Source organism: Papaver somniferum, chromosome 1 (genome assembly GCF_003573695.1).
Source record: "Papaver somniferum cultivar HN1 chromosome 1, ASM357369v1, whole genome shotgun sequence".
NCBI classification, from domain to species: Eukaryota; Viridiplantae; Streptophyta; class Magnoliopsida; order Ranunculales; family Papaveraceae; genus Papaver; species Papaver somniferum.
The window spans coordinates 187,391,539-187,417,336 of record NC_039358.1 but is presented as its reverse complement, the minus strand read 5'-3'; the positions used below and the strand labels follow the sequence as shown (position 1 = coordinate 187,417,336).

Here is a 25,798-nt window from a genome sequence, read left to right as displayed (position 1 = left end):
CAAAATTAGAAGAGTTTTGTATCAGTACGCCATATATGTACTGTCAATTCATACACGAAAAACAACTGTAACAAACCTAAAAAATGTTATAATGTTTAACCAATGATAAATCACAAATAACCGCTACAGTTTTAGTTACCTGTAACCCTGGGAAAACAGCATTGTTAATCGCAGATTCCATATCAACCCAAAGAACAAGATCTTTCTTGTAGAAAATCATGCCACCTCTGGGACCTCGTAATGACTGCAAATTGAAACAGAAGACATAGTAAACAACATGACCCTTGAACCTAAACCAATAAAAACAAATGTTGCTTGTGTTGGTGTCAGTAGTTGCAGTCTTGCAGACTTCATGAATGTGACTAGGTGTACCTTGTGAGTGGTGGTTGTTACAACATCACAGTATTCAAATGGGTCGGAAAGTACAGATGCAGTAACGAAACCACTTATGTGAGCCATATCCATCATGAGAAAAGCCCCAACAGAATCTGCAATATTCAAGAAACATAGCAGGAAAGGGAATTAGGTGTGCGTAATGGGTTAACTAGTCTGATTCTCTGATCACTAAGAATAACAACTGTTGACAATCAAAATATATGTGTATACCTTTCTTATTAGAGGATAATCGAAATCACGAGGATAAGCACTAGCACCAACAATGATGAGTTTTGGTCGAAAGAGGGTGGCAGTTTTCTCAAGCATATCATAATCAATAAGGCCTGCAAGTGAATTTGGTAATGAATGCAAATTATCAACGAATTATAAATGAACAACAATAGACCACATAGTCATTACACAATATAAGAATGCAGAGCAGCACCTGTTGATTCATCAAGACGGTAGGGCATCGATTCAAAATAAATCGAAGTCCCAGATACCCGTCTTTTAGGAGTCATAAATCCATGTGACAAGTGACCTCCATGAGGAAGATCCAGACCCTGTGCCAGTTACATGAACAAATCCCTTTGTTGACAAAGTGTCTCTAGCTCATCAATGTACTCATTGCCACCATAATACCTACATTGCAGAATGAAATGATCAAATGCATTTTAATACAAATACAGGGAAAAATACAACATTAAGCACCATCTTTACCTTTTACCAGAAAGCCCTTCTGAATACTTGTTTGTGAGACAAGAACCCACAGCTTCCATCACTGCGCGAGATGTAAAATTCTCTGAAGCAATGAGCTCCAAGATGTTAAACTGACGATTCTTCTCACTATCAATTATTGAACGTACTTCAGGGTCTGCCTAACTTTAGAAGGTAATCTATCCGCAGTAGTAGTACCCAACTTGGGGAAAAATTTTGAAGAACCTTTAGTAAAAAGATTGGGTTGTTGTACAACAGCACCCATTATTGCAGCTCCACTGTATGCCTGCATCTACTTCACTTCTCCTTAAACATAACAAGGAGCACTTCCTATCAGTATGCGATATATGTACTGAAGATTCATGAACTACAAATCAACAGTATGACAACAACAGGTGACAGATCTATGAAAAATAAGAGAATCGAAAGACATATTACAGTATTTCACATAAGTACTGAAGGGTAAGACTAAAAAAGGAGCAAAAACAAAGCAAATAGAAATTCCTATCAGTATTATACATACACACTCATGGATCGAACCAAAAAAATTGGAAAAAATTCAAATAAAACAAAATTAGAAGAGTTTTGTATCAGTACGCCATATATGTACTGTCAATTCATACACGAAAAACAACTGTAACAAACCTAAAAAATGTTATAATGTTTAACCAATGATAAATCACAAATAACCGCTACAGTTTTAGTTACCTGTAACCCTGGGAAAACAGCATTGTTAATCGCAGATTCCATATCAACCCAAAGAACAAGATCTTTCTTGTAGAAAATCATGCCACCTCTGGGACCTCGTAATGACTGCAAATTGAAACATAAGACATAGTAAACAACATGACCCTTGAACCTAAACCAATAAAAACAAATGTTGCTTGTGTTGGTGTCAGTAGTTGCAGTCTTGCAGACTTCATGAATGTGACTAGGTGTACCTTGTGAGTGGTGGTTGTTACAACATCACAGTATTCAAATGGGTCGGAAAGTACAGATGCAGTAACGAAACCACTTATGTGAGCCATATCCATCATGAGAAAAGCCCCAACAGAATCTGCAATATTCAAGAAACATAGCAGGAAAGGGAATTAGGTGTGCGTAATGGGTTAACTAGTCTGATTCTCTGATCACTAAGAATAACAACTGTTGACAATCAAAATATATGTGTATACCTTTCTTATTCGAGGATAATCGAAATCACGAGGATAAGCACTAGCACCAACAATGATGAGTTTTGGTCGAAAGAGGGTGGCAGTTTTCTCAAGCATATCATAATCAATAAGGCCTGCAAGTGAATTTGGTAATGAATGCAAATTATCAACGAATTATAAATGAACAACAATAGACCACATAGTCATTACACAATATAAGAATGCAGAGCAGCACCTGTTGATTCATCAAGACGGTAGGGCATCGATTCAAAATAAATCGAAGTCCCAGATACCCGTCTTTTAGGAGTCATAAATCCATGTGACAAGTGACCTCCATGAGGAAGATCCAGACCCTGTGCCAGTTACATGAACAAATCCCTTTGTTGACAAAGTGTCTCTAGCTCATCAATGTACTCATTGCCACCATAATACCTACATTGCAGAATGAAATGATCAAATGCATTTTAATACAAATACAGGGAAAAATACAACATTAAGCACCATCTTTACCTTTTACCAGAAAGCCCTTCTGAATACTTGTTTGTGAGACAAGAACCCACAGCTTCCATCACTGCGCGAGATGTAAAATTCTCTGAAGCAATGAGCTCCAAGATGTTAAACTGACGATTCTTCTCACTATCAATTATTGAACGTACTTCAGGGTCTGCCTAACTTTAGAAGGTAATCTATCCGCAGTAGTAGTACCCAACTTGGGGAAAAAATTTGAAGAACCTTTAGTAAAAAGATTGGGTTGTTGTACAGCAGCACCCATTATTGCAGCTCCACTGTATGCCTGCATCTACTTCACTTCTCCTTAAACATAACAAGGAGCACTTCCTATCAGTATGCGATATATGTACTGAAGATTCATGAACTACAAATCAACAGTATGACAACAACAGGTGACAGATCTATGAAAAATAAGAGAATCGAAAGACATATTACAGTATTTCACATAAGTACTGAAGGGTAAGACTAAAAAAGGAGCAAAAACAAAGCAAATAGCACTTCCTATCAGTATTATACATACATACTCATGGATCGAACCAAAAAAATTGGAAAAAAATCAAATAAAACAAAATTAGAAGAGTTTTGTATCAGTACGCCATATATGTACTGTCAATTCATACACGAAAAACAACTGTAACAAACCTAAAAAATGTTATAATGTTTAACCAATGATAAATCACAAATAACCGCTACAGTTTTAGTTACCTGTAACCCTGGGAAAACAGCATTGTTAATCGCAGATTCCATATCAACCCAAAGAACAAGATCTTTCTTGTAGAAAATCATGCCACCTCTGGGACCTCGTAATGACTGCAAATTGAAACAGAAGACATAGTAAACAACATGACCCTTGAACCTAAACCAATAAAAACAAATGTTGCTTGTGTTGGTGTCAGTAGTTGCAGTCTTGCAGACTTCATGAATGTGACTAGGTGTACCTTGTGAGTGGTGGTTGTTACAACATCACAGTATTCAAATGGGTCGGAAAGTACAGATGCAGTAACGAAACCACTTATGTGAGCCATATCCATCATGAGAAAAGCCCCAACAGAATCTGCAATATTCAAGAAACATAGCAGGAAAGGGAATTAGGTGTGCGTAATGGGTTAACTAGTCTGATTCTCTGATCACTAAGAATAACAACTGTTGACAATCAAAATATATGTGTATACCTTTCTCATTCGAGGATAATCGAAATCACGAGGATAAGCACTAGCACCAACAATGATGAGTTTTGGTCGAAAGAGGGTGGCAGTTTTCTCAAGCATATCATAATCAATAAGGCCTGCAAGTGAATTTGGTAATGAATGCAAATTATCAACGAATTATAAATGAACAAAAATAGACCACATAGTCATTACACAATATAAGAATGCAGAGCAGCACCTGTTGATTCATCAAGACGGTAGGGCATCGATTCAAAATAAATCGAAGTCCCAGATACCCGTCTTTTAGGAGTCATAAATCCATGTGACAAGTGACCTCCATGAGGAAGATCCATACCCTGTGCCAGTTACATGAACAAATCCCTTTGTTGACAAAGTGTCTCTAGCTCATCAATGTACTCATTGCCACCATAATACCTACATTGCAGAATGAAATGATCAAATGCATTTCAATACAAATACAGGGAAAAAATACAACATTAAGCACCATCTTTACCTTTTACCAGAAAGCCCTTCTGAATACTTGTTTGTGAGACAAAAACCCACAGCTTCCATCACTGCGCGAGATGTAAAATTCTCTGAAGCAATGAGCTCCAAGCTGTTAAACTGACGATTCTTCTCACTATCAATTATTGAACGTACTTCAGGGTCTGCCTAACTTGAGAAGGTAATCTATCCGCAGTAGTAGTACCCAACTTGGGAAAAAAAGTTGAAGAACCTTTAGTAAAAAGATTGGGTTGTTGTACAGCAACACCCATTATTGCAGCTCCACTGTATGCCTGCATCTACTTCACTTCTCCTTAAACATAACAAGGAGCACTTCCTATCAGTATGCGATATATGTACTGAAGATTCATGAACTACAAATCAACAGTATGACAACAACAGGTGACAGATCTATGAAAAATAAGAGAATCGAAAGACATATTACAGTATTTCACATAAGTACTGAAGGGTAAGACTAAAAAAGGAGCAAAAACAAAGCAAATAGCACTTCCTATCAGTATTATACATACATACTCATGGATCGAACCAAAAAAATTGGAAAAACTTCAAATAAAACAAAATTAGAAGAGTTTTGTATCAGTACGCCATATATGTACTGTCAATTCATACACGAAAAACAACTGTAACAAACCTAAAAAATGTTATAATGTTGAACCAATGATAAATCACAAATAACCGCTACAGTTTTAGTTACCTGTAACCCTGGGAAAACAGCATTGTTAATCGCAGATTCCATATCAACCCAAAGAACAAGATCTTTCTTGTAGAAAATCATGCCACCTCTGGGACCTCGTAATGACTGCAAATTGAAACAGAAGACATAGTAAACAACATGACCCTTGAACCTAAACCAATAAAAACAAATGTTGCTTGTGTTGGTGTCAGTAGTTGCAGTCTTGCAGACTTCATGAATGTGACTAGGTGTACCTTGTGAGTGGTGGTTGTTACAACATCACAGTATTCAAATGGGTCGGAAAGTACAGATGCAGTAACGAAACCACTTATGTGAGCCATATCCATCATGAGAAAAGCCCCAACAGAATCTGCAATATTCAAGAAACATAGCAGGAAAGGGAATTAGGTGTGCGTAATGGGTTAACTAGTCTGATTCTCTGATCACTAAGAATAACAACTGTTGACAATCAAAATATATGTGTATACCTTTCTCATTCGAGGATAATCGAAATCACGAGGATAAGCACTAGCACCAACAATGATGAGTTTTGGTCGAAAGAGGGTGGCAGTTTTCTCAAGCATGTCATAATCAATAAGGCCTGCAAGTGAATTTGGTAATGAATGAAAATTATCAACGAATTATAAATGAACAACAATAGACCACATAGTCATTACACAATATAAGAATGCAGTGAAGCACCTGTTGATTCATCAAGACGGTAGGGCATCGATTCAAAATAAATCGAAGTCCCAGATACCCGTCTTTTAGGAGTCATAAATCCATGTGACAAGTGACCTCCATGAAGAAGATCCAGACCCTGTGCCAGTTACATGAACAAATCCCTTTGTTGACAAAGTGTCTCTAGCTCATCAATGTACTCATTTCCACCATAATACCTACATTGCAGAATGAAATGATCAAATGCATTTTAATACAAATACAGGGAAAAATACAACATTAAGCACCATCTTTACCTTTTACCAGAAAGCCCTTCTGAATACTTGTTTGTGAGACAAGAACCCACAGCTTCCATCACTGCGCGAGATGTAAAATTCTCTGAAGCAATGAGCTCCAAGATGTTAAACTGACGATTCTTCTCACTATCAATTATTGAACGTACTTCAGGGTCTGCCTAACTTTAGAAGGTAATCTATCCGCAGTAGTAGTACCCAACTTGGGGAAAAAATTTGAAGAACCTTTAGTAAAAAGATTGGGTTGTTGTACAGCAGCACCCATTATTGCAGCTCCACTGTATGCCTGCATCTACTTCACTTCTCCTTAAACATAACAAGGAGCACTTCCTATCAGTATGCGATATATGTACTGAAGATTCATGAACTACAAATCAACAGTATGACAACAACAGGTGACAGATCTATGAAAAATAAGAGAATCGAAATACATATTACAGTATTTCACATAAGTACTGAAGGGTAAGACTAAAAAAGGAGCAAAAACACAGCAAAGTCAGCAACCACAGGCACTTTGACACCATTCTCAACATAAGTGATGATAATCTGAGAAGGGTTCAAGGTTCCCCAGTTTTCACAAATAAGAAATTTCAGGTCATCAATACTAGACTTAAAAGTAACCAGGTGAGCAAAATGATGATGATTATAATAAATGTATGCATAGCAGTAGGTATTTGGATTGGAACACTCTGCATCAGACATGTTTTGAACCTGCAAATGTCACAAATATGTAACAGTATTAAAATACAGTATTTCACATACGTACTGATGGGTCAAACTAAAAAAAGTGAGAGATCTATGCAAGAAACAGATTCTAAGAGCAGTTTCTATGAGTATGCCATATATGTACTGCAGATTCATGAACTACAAAATCAACTGCATGACAAAGAATAATTAAGAATCTAGGAGAAACAGCAGAATCGAAGCACGTAATACGGTATTTCACATACGTACTGATGGGTCAAACTAAAAAAAGTGAAAGATCTATGCAAGAAACAGAATCCAAGAGCATAAACAATGAGTATGTCATATATGTACTGCTGGATAATACGATCTGAAAGTGAAAACAAACCTGATTTTGAAAATAAAACAGAAATATAATCAAATCGAACTAAAATAAGCTAAAAACTTAACAATCTAACCAAATAACTGAATAAATACGAAAAAGATTCATAAAAAACAAACAGAACACAACCGATCTCCATGATCCAAAATTCAAATCTTATAATGATTCAAAAACTGTAGCAGAAACAATGAGTATGTCATATATGTACTGCTGGATAATACGATCTGAAAGTGAAAACAAAACTGATTTTGAAAAGAAAACAGAAAGATAATCAAATCGAAAGCTAAAAGAAACTAAAAACTTAACAATCTAACCAAATAACTGAATAAAAACGAACAAGAATCATAAAAAAAAAAACAGAACACAACCTATCTCCATTAAACTGTAGCAGAAAGAAGAAAACGAAAAGATTAAGCAACATACCTGTTAAAAATCGCAGAAGAAATCTTCAGAAACCCTAATCCTAAATCCAGAAGAAGAAAGAGAGCAGAATTTTCCCAAGAATAATCGGCTGAAATTTTTTTTAGAAACTTTGAAATAGACTGCTTTAATATATGTAGGATTGGAAGGGTAGTTTAGGTATTTAGAAATTTTGCACAATTTGTCCCGCACGTGTACATGACCTGGGCTTAAAAAATTTGGTCCATTTTCATGTTTTCTCTTAATTATGGACCTCTGATTAGTGGGCTTTAATGGGTGGACCTGCCACTAACTAAGAACACTATAATGGTACCTATTGGTAATTCCTACATCCACAAATAAAAAGCTAAGAATGTGCCAGCAAAAATTTCTCCAACAAATGATAGCATCAATCTGGGATGCCTTCACCACTATCATAACCACAAATAAAAAGCTAAGAATGTGCCCGCAAAAATTTGCTCAAAAACTGTAAAAGCAATTAAGACTCCTTTTTCAAACAGTCTAAAACCAAGCTTGACTTCGAGTTCGACAAATACACCTGATTGCACTTTGCCTCCCATTAGTATTCTTTCCAATCATTGGGTTATCACAACAACCCAAGTTGCAATACCGTATAATCCAACTTTGCCTTCCAAATTTCCTTCAACCAAAAATATTAATCTATTATCGAAAACCAAACAAATCAGAAAAACTCAAATTTAATTCACATAAAATTCAATCAATTAGGGGAAATAAAACACCTCAAGGGATCCTTGAGACTACCGAAAGGATTTAAAACTCTAGAAAAAGCGTTGTCATCTTGTCGAATCCAGTTTCAGCAAGAAGAACCACAGGGTGCAAGGTGTTCAAATGTATTTTTTTTTAAACTAACAAACATACAGATAAACATATTCATGATTAAAGTTTATTCGAGTTATACCTGGAAAATCAATATCTTAATTAAGAAACAAATGTTCTTAATTAAAAGAATAACAGGTTTAAACTAAACCAATCAAAATTAATCATCATCCAACCCTAGAGAAGTCTCTTTTACTAAGCAAACCTCAAAAAGCAGGAACGGACATATATTTCAGGGTATAAATCTAGAGAGATAAAGCGAACCTCTGAGTCCCCTTGTGGCATTGCCTCTCATGCATCAGAAAGTTAAAACAGAATAAATCAGATTCTTTTGGACAATATATACAAAAACAGATAAAAAGACAGTCGATTAATGATCTGGAACTGCCTTATCGACTTCTTTTGTCTTTGCATTAGTTAATGCACATAAGTATGTAATCTTTTCAGTAATTGTTGGTAATTCAGTAATGCATATCACATACTTTGGTTTCTTAATTGCTTCAAGTGACTGTGTAAGGATACATGTTGGACAACCAAACTTACAATGGGGTGTAGTTGTGCCTCAATCAGTACCTGCTGGTACATCAGTCCCATGCTAAAATAGTAATCTAAGAAATTAGAGTTAGACAATGTCAGATTGTTAATCGAAAATAAGGATTATAGTTGACATCAATACTCAAAAATAGACTCTACATATTAAGAAGACAAACCTGAAAAAAGATCTGTTGAGAGTTAACAACCTCTAGGATAATAGCTGGACTTCCAGCATTAAGCATTTATACAAACAACTTGTTTGCCCGTTGCTGGAGATGATGGGATGAGTTTAATTTGATTCTTATGCTTGCACACAGCTCCTTCCCTGCAGAATTTCGATCAACACAAGCATATAAATTCAACCTAACATTTATAGTACCATACTTGTAGTTATGAATCAGTAATAGACTTTTCCTCCTATTTTCTTTTTTGGTCTGAAAATTCCCACATGATTCTCCTACACGGACGCGAGTTAATTTTCCATGTTCCTATTGATTCAACATTGCTTCCACTCTCACTGATTTCTGATTTCTCGGCCTCAATTGAGTTCAAACCCTTTAATCAATCGAGACCCTATTACTATCGAGAACACCTCCTAGTTATTGGATATTTTCAAGGTTTGCCTCTACGCAGAGTTATACGGTGATCGTTTCCATTCAAAATTGAACAGACGCATCTCTTCCCATAAGCCACCATTAATGGCTTTTGGAAGCGTCTGTTGGTGATGAAACGACACTACCAACAGGCATGAATATCACTATAAGTAGCAAAGATGTTCTCCCATTCCAACACATCAAAAACAATCTGTTTTCTTCTTCTCTAAAAAGCATCATCAAAACCTTATACAGTGTGTTTCTTGGTCGGGTCAAGGAAGTACAATCCTTGAATTCGATTACGGTGTTAGGGCTTCATTGAATCCTGAAGGCATAATTCGAGAGACCGTTTGTACTCGCCAAAATTATTGGGAAAGGTCAAATTATTGTCTAAAAGAATCGAAAGAGCCTTGAAGTCAGGGGTACACCATTTTCTGTTTTTGTTTTCATCCTCTTGTTTAACCTAAAATTTCCAACACTAATGTGCGTCCGTTCGGGACATATAATTACACTAATTGAGTTCAAACCCTTTAATCAATCGAGCCCCTATTACTATCGAGAACACCTCCTAATCGATCCCCTACCCAATTGATTTCTAGGCAACGATATTCACCTATTTCGTTTTGATTTTTTTCTTGTGCACAAAAAAAAACGACCTCTACCTTCTACTGTTAAAGCATGCATTATATCATCGAAGGGCAGGAGCTGAAGGTTTTCATGGAAAAACTCTTGGTTACTCGTCACTTTTATAGATCTTTGAGAGAATGAAGTTTTGGTGTCGCGACAGTTCCTTAAATTTTAACACATCACGTTAGGTTAGGGAAATCTTGGTCGGGCCAAGGCATCATCCACGCCGCCCAAAATAATTATATGTCCCGAACGGACGCACACGATATACCCCCGACTGACGATATATCCAGGCCGCAGGATCGCCGAATCCTACGGCACGCATATCCCGATCATAACCACCATTTTTTCTTAATAAAGATACTAGGTATCACGTCGGCCTGCGGCCGACGCTCAACCTCTTATCGATTTTTGTAAGTTTTGTTTATTGGAGATTTACTTAAATTTTGTTTATTGTTCATTTATTTGTTCGGTCGATCAGTATCTTCTCATGCAATGTAAGTATGTGGTCATAGCAGAATGGTCCCAATATTTAGTTGGTCGTGCCATATTATAGTGTGTTAGTTTGTCGGGTCACAATAGCGTGTTTAATTAGCTTGATCATATTAGCCGGAAAGCTGGGGCCTAAGGCCCCGGCGGTGGATAAATTTTAAAAGCAAATATAGTGCGCACATATTTAGTTGGTCGTATCATAATATAGTGTGTTAGTTAGTCAGGTCATAGTAACGTGTTTAATTAGTTTGATCATAGTAGCCGGAGGCCCCGATGGTGGAGAAAATTTAAAAGCAGATGTAGCGCCCACATATTTAGTTAGTCGTATCATATTATGGTGTGTTAGTTAGTCGGATCACAGTAACATGTTTAATTAGTTTGATCATAGTAGCCAGAGGCCCCAGCGGTGGAGAAAATTTAAAGGAAAATATAGTGCCCACATATTTAATTAGTCGTATCATATTATGGTGTGTTAGTTAGTCGGGTCACAATAACGTGTTTAATTAGTTTGATCATACTAGCCGGAAAGCCGGGACCTACGGCCCCGGCGGTGGAGAAAATTTAAAAGCAGATATAGTGCCCACATATTTAATTGGTCGTATCATATTATAGTGTGTTAGTTAGTCGGGACACAGTAGCGTGTTTAATTAGTTTGATCATAGTAGCCGGAAAGCCGGGGCCTTAGGCCTCGACGGTGGAGAAAATTTAAAAGCAGATATAGTGCCCATACATTTAGTTTGTCGTATCATATTATAGTTTGTTAGTTATTCGGGAGACAATAGCGTGTTTAATTAGATTGATCATAGCAGCCGGAAAGCCGGGACCTACGGCCCCAGCGGTGGAGAAAATTTAAAAGCATATATAGTGCCCACATATTTAGTTGTTCGTATCATATTATACTGTGTTAGTTAGTCGGGTTACAATAGCGTGTTTAATTAGCTTGATCATAGTAGCCGAAAAGCCGGGACGGTAAAAGAAGATATAGTGCCCACATATTTAATTTGTCATATCATATTATAGTTTGTTAGTTAGTCGGGTTACAATATCGTGTTTAATTAGTTTGATAATAGTAGCCGGAAAACCGGGGCCGTAGAAAATTTAAAAGCAGATATAGTGCCCATACATTTAGTTTGTCGTATCATATTATAGTTTGTTAGTTAGTAGGGTGACAATAGCGTGTTTAATTAGATTGATTATAACAGCCGGAAAGCCGGGACCTACGGCCCCGGCGGTGGAGAAAATTTAGAAGCAGATATAATGCCCACATATGTAGTTGTCCGTATCATATTATACTGTGTTAGTTAGTCTGGTTACAGTAGCGTGTATAATTAGTTTGATCATAGTAGCCGGAAAGCCGGGACCTACGGCCTCAGCGCTGGCGAAAATTTAAAAGCAGATATAGTGCCCACATATTTAGTTGGTCGTATCATATTATAGTTTGTTAGTTAGTCGGGTGACAATAACGTTTTTAATTAGCTTGATCATAGCAGCCGAAAAAGGCAGATATAGTGCCCACATATTTTATTGGTAGTAACATATAATACTGTGTTAGTTAGTCGGGTTACAATAGCTTGTTTAATTAGTTTGATCATAGTAGCCGAAAAGCCGGGGCCGTAAAAGCAGATATAGTGCCTACATATTTAGTTTGTCGTATCTATTATACTTTGTTAGTTAGTCGGGTGACAATATCGTGTTTAATTAGATTGTTCATAGCAGCCGGAAAGCGGTGGAGAAAATTTAAAAGCAGATATAGTGCCCAGATATTTAGTTGGTCGTATCATATTATACTGTGTTAGTTAGTCGGGTCACTGTAACGTGTTTAATTAGTTGGATCATAGTAGCCGGAACCTACGACCCCGGCGGTGGAGAAAATTTAAAAGCAGATATAGTGCCCACATATTTAGTTGGTCGTATCATATTATAGTGTGTTAGTTAGTCGGGTCACAGTAGCGTGTTTAATTAGTTTGATCATAGTAGCTGGAAAGCCGGGGCCTAAGAGAAAATTTAAAATCAGATATAGTGCCCATACATTTAGTTTTTCGTATCATATTATAATGTGTTAGTTAGTCTGGTCACAATAACGTGTTTAATTAGTTTGATCATAGTAGCCGGAAAGCCAGGGCCTACGGCCCCGGCGGTGGAGAAAATTTAAAAGCAGATATAGTGCACACATATTTAGTTGGTCGTATCATATAATAGAGTGTTAGTTAGCCGAACGGTCCCGATGTCTTGTTGTCATGATCAAATTTGGTCAGCTGGTTAGTGTCCTCACACAAAATTTTATTCGTCCGGTAATGATTGGAGCGGTGTATAGGTAATTGTGTCATAGTAGTTCTGATTTTGCGGATATAAAGTTGAAATCTAGAGAGTGGAACCTATAAGAAAGATGCCGATGTCTTGTCGGCATGATCAAATTTGGTCAGCCGGTCAATATCTCACACAAAAATTTTACTAAATATTAGTAATGATTTAGGTAATTGATTTTTATTGAGATTGAAAATTAAGGTTTAAGAAAGGCTAATGAAAAAATACCTATAAATCTTTATATACTTTATTGATACTTCTTCAATCGATGGAATTAGGAAAATTTGGTTATTGTAATGGAGCCATAATCAAGCTGAAATTCAATACTTCACTTATCCTTAAATCCAAATTGAGGGGGGGAAGTCAGTGAGAGGACCACATTATTCCATAGTCTTATTTATCACACAACTTCCATGATTTTCGAAAAGTTGATCTAAGCTTATATATAAAGTTTATATTAATTAAAAATACTAAAAAATAATAGAATTGAACATTACTTGAAATACTAAGACAAATCCCTCAACCTTTTTAGAGTTTTGTTTATTGTTTATTTTTTTGGCCCGTCGATAAGTATCTTTCCATGTAATTTTAGTTTGTAGTCATAGCAAACGGTCCCAATATTTAGTTGGTCGCGTCATATTATAGTGTGCTAGTTAGTCGCGTCATAATAGCGTTTTTAACGAGTTGGACCATAGTAGCTGGATAGGGGGCCGGGACTATGGCCCCGGGGGTGGAGATAATTTAAAGGCAGGTGTACTGACCAAATATGTAGTTGGTCGTATCATATTATAGTGTGGTAGTTAGTTGGGTCACAACAGCGTTTTTAATCAGTTGGACCATAGTAGCTGATATGGGGTCGGGGCCTATGGCCCCGACGGTGGAGAAAATTTAAAGGCAGGTGTATTCCCAAATATTTTGGTGGTCGTATCATATTATAGTATGGTAGTTATTCGGGTCACAATAGCGTTTTTAATTAGTTGTACCATAATAACTGGATATTGGGCTGGGGCCTATGGCCCCGATGGTGGAGAAAATTTAAAAGCAGGTGTAGTGCCCAAATATTTAGCTGGTCGTATCATATTATATTGTGGTAGTTAGTCGGGTCACGGTAGCGTTTTTAATCAGTTGGACCATGGTAGCTAAACAGAATTGAACGTTAACTGAAAATATCAAGACAAATCCCTCAACCTTTTTAGAGTTTTGTTTATTGTTTATTTGTTTGGTCGGTCGATCAGTATCTTTTCGTGCAATTTTAGTCTGTGATCATAGAAGAACGGTCCCAATATTTAGTTGGTCGTATCATATTATAGTGTGTTTTAGTTAGTCGGGTCACAGTAGCGTATTTAATTACTTGGATCATAGTAGACGGATAGGGCTGGAGCCTACTGTCCCGATCATGGAGAATTTAAAGGCAAATATAGTGCCCACATATTTAGTTGGTCGTATCATATTATGGTGTGTTAGTTAGTCAGGTCACAGTAACGTGTTTAATTAGTTTGATCATAGTAGCCGGAGGCCCCGATGGTGGAGAACATTTAAAAGCAGATATAGCGCCCACATATTTAGTTAGTCGTATCATATTATGGTGTGTTAGTTAGTCGGATCACATTAACGTGTTTAATTAGTTTGATCATAGTACCCAGAGGCCCCAGCAGTGGAGAAAATTTAAAAGAAGATATAGTTCCCACATATTTAATTAGTCGTATCATATTATGGTGTGTTAGTTAGTCGGGTCACAATAACGTGTTTAATTAGTTTGATCATAATAGCCGGAAAGCCGCGACCTACGGCCCCGGCAGTGGAGAAAATTTAAAAGCAGATATAGTGCCCACATATTTAGTTGGTCGTATCATATTATAGTGTGTTAGTTAGTCGGGACACAGTAGCGTGTTTAATTAGTTTGATCATAGTAGCCGGAAAGCCGGGGCCTTAGGCCTCGACGGTGGAGAAAATTTAAAAACAGATATAATGCCCATATATTTAGTTTGTCGTATCATATTATAGTTTGTTAGTTATTCGGGAGACAATAGCGTGTTTAATTAGATTGATCATAGCAGCCGGAAAGCCGGAAAGCCGGGACCTACGGCCCCAGCGGTGGAGAAAATTTAAAAGCATATATAGTGCCCACATATTTAGTTGGTCGTATCATATTATACTGTGTTAGTTAGTCGGGTTACAATAGCGTGTTTAATTAGTTTGATCATAGTAACCGAAAAGTCGGGGCCGTAAAAGAAGATATAGTGCCCACATATTTAGTTTGTCATATCATATTATAGTTTGTTAGTTAGTCGGGTTACAATATCGTGTTTAATTAGTTTGATCATAATAGCTGGAAAGTCGGGGCCGTAGAAAATTTAAAAGCAGATATAGTGCCCATACATTTAGTTTGTCGCATCATATTATAGTTTGTTAGTTAGTCGGGTGACAATAGCGTGTTTAATTAGATTGATTATAGCATCCAGAAAGCCGGGACCTACGGCCCCGGTGGTGGAGAAAATTTAGAAGCAAATATAATGCCCACATATGTAGTTGTTCGTATCATATTATGGTGTGTTAGTTAGTCGGATCATAGTAACGTGTTTAATTAGTTTGATCATAGTAGCCAAAGGCCTAGTGGTGGAGAAAATTTAAAAGAAGATATTGTGCCCACATATTTAATTAGTCGTATCATATTATGGTGTGTTAGTTAGTCGGGTCACAATAACGTGTTTAATTAGTTTGATCATAATAGCCGGAAAGCCGGGACCTACGGCCCTGGCGGTGGAGAAAATTTAAAAGCAGATATAGTGCCCACATATTTAGTTTGTCGTATCATATTATAGTTTGTTAGTTAGTCGGGACACAGTAGCGTGTTTAATTAGTTTGATCATAGTAGCCGGAAAGCCGGGGCCTTAGGCCTCGGCGGTGGAGAAAATTTAAAAGAAGATATAGTGCCCATACATTTAGTTTGTCGTATCATATTATAGTTTGTTAGTTATTCGGGAGACAATAGCGTGTTTAATTAGATTAATCATAGCAGCCGGAAAGCCGGGACCTACGGCCCCAGTGGTGGAGAAAATTTAAAAGCAGATATAGTGCCCACATATTTAGTTGGTCGTATCATATTATACTGTGTTAGTTAGTCGGGTTACAATAGCGCGTTTAATTAGTTTGATCATAGTAGCCGAAAAGCCGTGGCCGTAAAAGAAGATATAGTTCCCACATATTTAGTTTGTCATATCATATTATAGTTTGTTAGTTAGTCGGGTTACAATATCGTGTTTAATTAGTTTGATCATAGTAGCCGGAAAGCCAGGGCCGTAGAAAATTTAAAAGCAGATATAGTGCCCATACATTTAGTTTGTCGTATGATATTATAGTTTGTTAGTTAGTCGGGTGACAATAGCGTGTTTAATTAGATTGATTATAGCAGCCAGAAAGCCGGGACCTACGGCCCCGGCGGTGGAGAAAATTTAGAAGCAGATATAATGCCCACATATGTAGTTGCTCGTATCATATTATATTGTGTTAGTTAGTCGGGTTACAATAGCGTGTATAATTAGTTTGATCATAGTAGACGGAAATCCCGGACCTACGGCCCCAGCGCTGGCTAAAATTTAAAAGCAGATATAGTGCCCACATATTTAGTTGGTCGTATCATATTATAGTTTGTTAGTTAGTCGGGTGACAATAACGTTTTTAATTAGTTTGATCATAGCATCCGGAAAAGGCAGATATAGTGCCCACATATTTTGTTGGTAGTATCATATTATACTGTGTTAGTTAGTCGGGTTACAGTAGCTTGTTTAATTAGTTTGATCATAGTAGCCGAAAAGCCGGGGCCGTAAAAGCAGATATAGTGCCTACATATTTAGTTTGTCGTATCTATTATAGTTTGTTAGTTAGTCGGGTGACAATATCGTGTTTAATTAGATTGTTCATAGCAGCCGGAAAGTGGTGGAGAAAATTTAAAAGCAGATATAGTGCCCACATATTTAGTTGGTCGTATCATATTATACTGTGTTAGTTAGTCGGGTCACCGTAACGTGTTTAATTAGTTTGATCATAGTAGCCGGAAAGCCGGGACCTACGACCCCGGCGATGGAGAAAATTTAAAAGCAGATATAGTGCCCAAATATTTAGTTGGTCGTATCATATTATAATGTGTTAGTTAGTCGGGTCATAGTAGCGTGTTTAATTAGTTTGATCATAGTAGCCGGAAAGCCGGGGACTTAGGCCCCGGCGGTGGAGAAAATTTAAAATCAGATATAGTGCCCATACATTTAGTTTTTCGTATCATATTATAATGTGTTAGTTAGTCTGGTCACAATAACGTGTTTAATTAGTTTGATCATAGTAGCCGGAAAACCAGGGCCTACGGCCCCGGCGGTGGAGAAAATTTAAAAGCAGATATAGTGTACACATATTTAGTTGGTCGTATCATATAATAGAGTGTTAGTTAGCCGAACGGTCTCGATGTCTTGTTGTGATGATCAAATTTGGTCAGCTGGTCAGTGTCCTCACACAAAATTTTAGTCGTCCGGTAATGATTGGGGCGGTGTATAGGTAATTGTGTCATAGTAGTTCTGATTTTGCAGATATAAAGTTGAAATCTAGAGAGTGGAACCTATAAGAAAGATGCCGATGTCTTGCCGGCATGATCAAATTTGGTCAGCCGGTCAATATCTCGCACAAAATTTTTACTAAATATTAGTAATGATTTAGGTAATTGATTTTTATTGAGATTGAAAATTAGGGTTTAAGAATGGGTAATGAAAAAATACCTATAAATCTTGATGTACTTTATTGATACTTCTTCAATCGATGAAATTAGGAAAATTTGGTTATCGTAGTGGAGCCATAATCAAGCTGAAATTCAATACTTCACTTATCCTGAAATCCAAATGGGGGAGTCAGTGAGAGGACCACATTATTCCAAAGTCTTATTTATCACACAACTTCCATGATTTTCGAAAAATTGATCTAAGCTTATATATAAAGTTTATATTAATTAAAAATACTAAACAATAATAGAATTGAACATTACTTGAAATACTAAGACAAATCCCTCAACCTTGTTAGAGTTTTGTTTATTGTTCATTTGTTTGGCCGGTCGATAAGTATCTTTCCATGTAATTTTAGTTTGTAGTCATAGCAGACGGTCCCAATATTTAGTTGGTCGCGTCATATTATAGTGTGCTAGTTAGTCGCGTCACAATAGCGTTTTTAATGAGTCGGACCATAGTAGCTGGATGGGGGGCCGGGACTATGGCCCCGGGGGTGGAGATAATTTAAAGGCAGGTGTACTGACCAAATATGTAGTTGGTCGTATCATATTATAGTGTGGTAGTTAGTTGGGTCACAACAGCGTTTTTAATCAGTTGGACCATAATAGCTGATATGGGGTCGGGGCCTATGGCCCCGACGGTGGAGAAAATTCAAAGGCAGGTGTATTGCCTAAATATTTTGGTGGTCGTATCATATTATAGTGTGGTAGTTATTCGGGTCACAATAGCGTTTTAAATTAGTTGGACCATAGTAACTGGATATTGGGCTTGGGGCATAGGCCCCGGCGGTGGAGAAAATTTAAAAGCAGGTTTAGAGCCCAAATATTTAGCTGGTCGTATCATATTATATTGTGGTAGTTAGTCGGGTCACAGTAGCGTTTTTAATCAGTTGGACCATAGTAGCTAAACAGAATTGAACGTTAACTGAAAATATCAAGACAAATCCCTCAACCTTTTTAGAGTTTTGTTTATTGTTCATTTATTTGGTCGGTCGATCAGTATCTTTTCGTGCAATTTTAGTCTGTGATCATAGAAGAACGGTCCCAATATTTAGTTGGTCGTATCATATTATAATGTGTTTTAGTTAGTCGGGTCACAGTAGCGTGTTTAATTACTTGGATCATAGTAGCCAGAAGAGGCGTGGAGAAATTTTAAAGGCAGAAGTAGTGCCCACATTTAAATTACTGTGTTAGTTAGTCCTGTCTATAATATTCGGGAGCATATTTTATTATCGGTCCCAATTTTTAGTTGGTCGTGTCATATCATAGTGTGTTAGTTAGTCGGGTAAGCGTGTTTAATTAGTTGGATCATAGTAGCCGGAAGGGGCCGGGGCCGTGAAGAAATTTTAAAGGCAGAAGTAATGCCCACATTTAAATTAGTGTGTTAGTTAGTCCTATCTATAATAGTCGGGAGCATATTTAGTTAGTCAGGAGCATATTTAATTAGTCGTGTCATATTATAGTGTGTTAGTTAGTTGGGTCACAATAGCGTGTTTAATTAGTTGGATCCTAGAAGCCGGCGGTGGAGAAATTTTAAAGGCCGAAGTAGTGCCCACATTTAAATTAGTGTATTAGTTAGTCCTGTCTATAATAGTCGGGAGCATATTTTGTTAGTCGGATCATAACAAAACGGTCCCAATGTTTAGTTGGTCATGTCATATTATAGTTTGTTAGTTAATTAGGATTTCACACATGGTTTCCCGTTTCAATCAAGATTGCTAATGTCTCAAAGGCATACATGGTAATGTCTTGTTGATTGCTAAAGCCAAAACTGAAATATGTAATGGTTAAGATACATCTGCCTAAGGACAAACCTTTAGTTACCTGAGTTTCCGATGCAGTCTATAGTACCCTTGCACACAAATTTCCTTTCTTCCAGGGTGCATTACTTTCATAGGAGATCCACATGTCAGCACTATAACTAGATCTTTATTACCTGAAATTTGTTTAAGAAAAGAGTAACCAAAGGTAAATTAATTAGTTTTACATATTCAAACCACTTGGGCCTTGACTTTTCCCTTGTATCGTACTCAAATTAGTTTTACATATGCGCAAACGTGAGACAGACTTGTATGTCCAAACCACTTGGGCCTTGACTTTTCCCTCGTATCATATTCAAATTTGTAAGCAAACAATATATATCCAGGGCATAAGGGTACCTTAGTTAACTACGACCACTTTGCCTGAGTGAGCTTGACATGGGAAAGAATCTCAACGATTCCTGCTAGCCTATGAACATGATCAAATTTTCTACCCCTAGCTTCCGTTATCACTGTCACAACTGCTAAATGCTAACGTGGATCAGCTGATTTCATTGGGTATAGCCATTCACCTGTAATGGAACCAAAAATTAACTCAATAGGTTATCCAAGCTATAAAACCTACAGAAAAGAAATGTCACCTATGATAATAACTTTAATTCATATGGTCCATAACATGTTCATAAGTAACTATCATCTTTATGCAATGCCAAAGCATTGCCAATGGAGTCTATTATTGTATTATCTTTTATTGCATATTTACTAATAGTGAGTAAAATTTTGCTCATGTATATTCGAAAATCAAAACCATACCAAATGCTAAAAAGAACCTGCTGGTTGTAATACAATTAGGCATGTTTAAGAGAAATCCACCAATATATAGATCAAACACGGCAAAGCAGAACTAATTGCACTATAATGGTCTCAGGTCTTGTGCATAATTTATTTAGTTCAATAATTTTCATTATGCGTTGATTGGTACATTGGATTCCTCTTGAAGGATTAACCATCCACAAAAGAAACAGATGTGAACTCGTTAATGGTGTAGGAAGGTTAAGGTTTCATTATAAATGTATATACCATGGTGCATTAAATAGCTGTAAACAAACCATGTTGAATGGAGTAACTCGAGCGACATAATTGAATGCTGACCACATAATGGAAACTAACTTGATCAGAAAATTAATTTGATTCTAAATGACTGGCTCATAAGTGCCCACAAATATTCCTGCAATTAAAGATTCCATATTTGTTGGAAAAGAGAGTCAGAGAATTACTTCTTCCTGAATCAAATTCTTTATGATGCAGTTCCATCATATACGGGAGCAGTTTATGGCTTAAACAGAAAGGGACCAAACCCTATAATTTGCAAAACCCAGAACCCCCAATCTGCACTTTCTTGATTGCATAAGGTTGCTAAAGAGAGAATTCAAAAGTGGTTGTGGCTGAATAGGGAAGACATTTTGGTTTTACGTTTCTTAAAATAGGAGCTTGCAATCTAATTATATGCATCCTTTATCATAATGAGTAGTATAGGTCAGAAGATCATAAAATTCATGTGAGATGAAGACATGTCTGACACAACTTCAAAGTTGACCGTGTTTACATTGTAATACCTGTCGATCCTGAGAAACAAAGACATGGCTTTTCTATCGCCATGAAGTTCTTGATCTCAACTACACTTTTTTATCCTAGTCCGAGACTTAGCTATAATAGACTAGAAATTAAGACTCATAGTTTTGATCACTAACATTGACAAACATGCTTGAGCGTGCGAGGTCGACCGAGCTATGCTCTAACAATCTTCCCCTTTGTCAATCTTAGTGACAAAACTATTAATACATATGGAATACAAAAAAGATAAACTTTAGTGGCTCCTATTTCATAGTCTAATCTTTAACGTTCCTTGAAATCTTCGTCTTTCCAAGTACTCCAATGATCCCAAAGTTTGTAAGTTTAGCACCGCCGTTGTTGAAGATCCGTAGCTATAACAATGAGAGAAATCGAGATTCTCGATCATTATTATACAGTGTCATAGTATCATTATGTAACATCAAAGTCCAATTGCATCACGACTTTAACAACAATACTATGGTGATATGTATCCCCCCCTAGTCAATACTCCATCTCGATCATGGAAACCACTCCCCCTTACACAATGATCCGAAAACCATATGTATTTGTAGTGTGAACTACATTATTTCTCCTCCTTTTTGTCAATAAAATTGGCAAAGGTAAAAGAACGGGATCATAATGAAATTTCCACAAGAGACATTTCATAGACTAAAAGAAAAAGTACATACCAACTTAATTTAGATGCAATCATAAAGCCGAAGCTAAATGCATTCATCAAGGAGTTTTAAGATACAAGATAACCCCTATAAAATTCCACAGCCGCACACCCCGCAAGATATTACCATTAAGCACAAGTTCAAAAGAACTCTCCCCCATTTGATGTCATTCCCGAAAGAACAACAAGAGCGACCTTAATTTCGAAAGAAAAGAAGGATTTTTTAATTGGACACCAAAAACCATGGAAATGATTTTCTATATCCAAAACTCAATCAAATTAATCACAAGTAAACCCATGATTAATTTAATCGGAATACGCAACTAAATCAAACCACAAAAGTGATCAATTTAATTGATTGTGCTCAACATAAGAAAACTCACGGAGCTACGACTAAGATAAACACACGGAGATGACTACCTTAATCGTTGAAATACTCAACATAAGGAAAACCTTACGGAATATACGACTACATCAACCAATTGAACATGATTAGCATAGCCATTCATATACTCAACACAAGAACTTGTGGAATATATGAAAAACTCAACTAGATTAATTACAAGAGAACCTATAATTAATCTAATTGGAATACAAACAACCAAACTAATCACGAAGGTAATCAATTTAATTGTCAAAAGTTTTGCTCGACAAAAGAAGACTTTCGGAGCAAATAACTAAATAACCAACCAAGATGATTAATTTAGTTCATAATGCTCAACATATAGCATCTTATGGAACAACCAACAAAGCCAATAAGAATAATCGACTTAGTTGTATCGTGCTCAACATAAGACACACAATGGAGCCTTCACGGTAATACAGAAAGAATGGATCAATGAAGATCAATACCATGGAATACATACAAGGATATATTCTATCTTTCCATCACTATTTGCATAATGACATAATAGACTTTATCCTTGTCACACAAAAGATTTTATCCTATTTCCATCAAATAAATGACTGCATAGGCATAACTTTTGTATTTGTCAAAAGTCCATTCGTCCTTTCATCAATACGAAAACAAATTCATGAACGACTTTACTTTTGACAACATATGGGACCTTCAAGTTCACGGAGGCAAACAATACATATCCCATAAACAATTGCAATATCACAAAATCATAAAGATTAATACTGCAATAACAATCTCTGCCCTTAGAAGGTAGAATCAATCTTTTTCGCACGGATTTATACCAAGAGTGGTTACCAAAAGCGTATAAAAAGAATTCCTTAACAAAGAAGAACATACAAAGTCATTGACGACTATGCACCATAGTTCACATGAGATGATTGTGAACACTCAAGAATATATAGCAATGTGAACTACTACCCATTCTCGAACTTCCTTCTTTGTGGTTCACCAACATCACTCTTGTAACATCCACAAAATAGCTTAGAATAGGATTTCTCCAAGAATCCCAGTGCCCAAGTCCAAGAGAATAGAACAAGTGCAACGAAACAGAACAAACACTAAAAAACAAGAGACGGGACAAAGACCAATATTAACTCATCCAAATTCAACAATTCTCATCTCCATTTTTAATGGAATTCAATAAGGAAGAGGATGCAAAAAGAATGAGGTAAATCCGAGTTCGGATGAAGAAGTTACGTCCAAAACAAGTTTACCGAATATCGACGTCAAGTATGCATACGGGTTTGCGAACTTAAGCCCCTGGATTTTGATTTTGAATGCTGTTATGCATACTTGGTATGTGTACCATGAAGTCCAAACTTCCCGAACTATTATTTTCAAATCTAAACATTTAAGAACCTTAAACACAGATCAAGTTAGGTAGAAATGAACGATAAGCAAGATTATTATAAGTATTCTAAGCAAATAAAAGTAAAAATCTTGCTCAAGTTTATAGACATACCTTTTTAGATGAATCCAATCGAATTCTACCGCCTTACCAAACATAATCTGTGTGCCCCAATTCTTGTGCTTCCCTCACTGTATACAAAGCAGTGCATTCCTTGGTGAGGATGCACTTCCAACACAATCAAGTTGCGTTGGGGTGAACAAAGTCTTGCTCACCACAAGTAACCTTTGGATTATCATGAAAGAGATCAATTTTAGAACCTTTCACATCCAAATCCATCTTCCGAAAGAACTCTTTAAGTTCCAGCCTCATGGATACTGCTTTCTCCATAGTCATGGAACTTTCTGGGAGATCATTCCTTTTCACACTCAAACCATCATTGTCTTTCTTCGGTATCCACTTCTGAGTGCGTTTAGGAATAGTCAGAACCTTCTTCCCATTACTCTCTTCAAGATTTTTCGGAAGAGAATTGGATTGACTATTCTTTTGCAAGTTAGTCTTTCTCCAATTGGGAGCATCATATCTTGTCTTCGTCTTTACGAAGTTATCCTTTTGATAACCATTACGATTGTGAAAAGGCTTCGTGTGACGTTTATAGGAAAATCTAGGATTATCACAGCACTGATTCCTTTGCCTAAAGGTTGGACGTTTACAACCCGTAATGTCAAGAGTGTTAGCCTTAACATATGATCCCGGTTTAACAACTTCTTTTGACACCCAAACAAGAATATCATGAAGTTTTTCATTCCTTATACGAAAAGGACATATCCTTTCCAGGTGACCTTTGTTTCCACAATAATGACAAATATAAGGAACGTTCTTACCCGGATTCATGTGTGCTGGTTTTGGAGGTTGTTAAACTTTGCTCTTTTGAACCTTAACTGCCGGATAAGGTATTTCACTTTTGCCATCAGTGGAAACCTTTTGTTGAGAAGAATCACTAGCCTTGAAAAATTTTACCTCTTTGCTAGTACTTGGAGCATCTATTCCCTTATAGCCCAATCCTCGTGTATCACGATGATTTTTACTTGCTCCTAGCATCGTGGTTAATTTGCTTAAACTAGTATTGAACTTTTTCAAGTCATCTTCCAACATCTTGATTTTATCAAGAGCAGCAGCTAAATCAGCCTCAAGGCGTTTTTCTCAAGCGCTTTCTCTGTCGTCAAAACTTGTTTGCTGGGAGTTAAACCTTGATTCAGACTCCGCAAATTTCTCTTCCAACAAAAAGTACTTTTGATAAAGATTATCACATTCAAGTGACTTCATACGTAGGTTTTCCCCAGAATCCTTGAGGATCGATTCGGCATAACGATTCGAAAAATAAACACCTGCGTAACATCTTCTCAATTTCTTGTTTTCTCGACAGAGAGGAGTCAGAAGAGGTGTGACATGAGAAGTTGTAATCTTCTTCATATTCCACGAATCCAAAAACTTAACATACTCTGAGACTTCCTCATCAACATCTCTATCAATATCTGAATCACTTTCATCAGAAAGTTCATCTAACTGTTCTTCTAGGAGAGTTTCCCAATCAATAGTTTTTACATCAAGAGAATGTTTGGATATTGACTTAGATGTGACAGTTCTCTCAGGTGAATTCAAGCTTTTAGAATCATCTGGTAATTTCTGAACTGGTACATTATTAGAGATATACTCGTCCATGATCATATCGCTACAAACACAGACTTATAAGGTCTTTAACGTGTTTGCCTGCTCTGATACCAATTGAAAAAGCGGGAGTCTAACAACACCACCCAATATTTCGCTTAGCAATCTGTATTGACAAACTCCAATATACTTTTTATGAGAATCAACTAGACAGTTAGACTCAATCAATATAAAGATATATCAAAGAGTTTGTATCTCAATCACTCAATTTGATCTTTACTCAAGCAAATGGAGATGTGCGAGTCTTTATCAAAGAGAGATAACTTGGACGGTACCAAATACCTATATCCAAGGATCAATCAATATCAATCAACAACCAAAGGTTGGATTTCCAATTGATGATCTTTAACGCACAACCTGTATTATTTCAATTATATAAAAAATATAATGCGGAAAAGAAATAACACAGACACCAGAAGTTTTGTTAACGAGGAAACCGCAAATGCAGAAAAACCCCGGGACCTAGTCCAGATTGAATACACATTGTGTTAAGCCGCTACAGACACTAGCCTACTACAAGCTAACTTCGGACTGGACTAT

At 36.8% G+C, this 25,798-nt stretch overlaps 1 pseudogene; it reads right to left on the bottom strand.

The window, feature by feature from the left end:
- Positions 1-564: 564 nt before the first annotated feature.
- On the bottom strand, positions 565-6,228 carry LOC113355836 (annotated as a pseudogene).
- Positions 6,229-25,798: the final 19,570 nt, after the last annotated feature.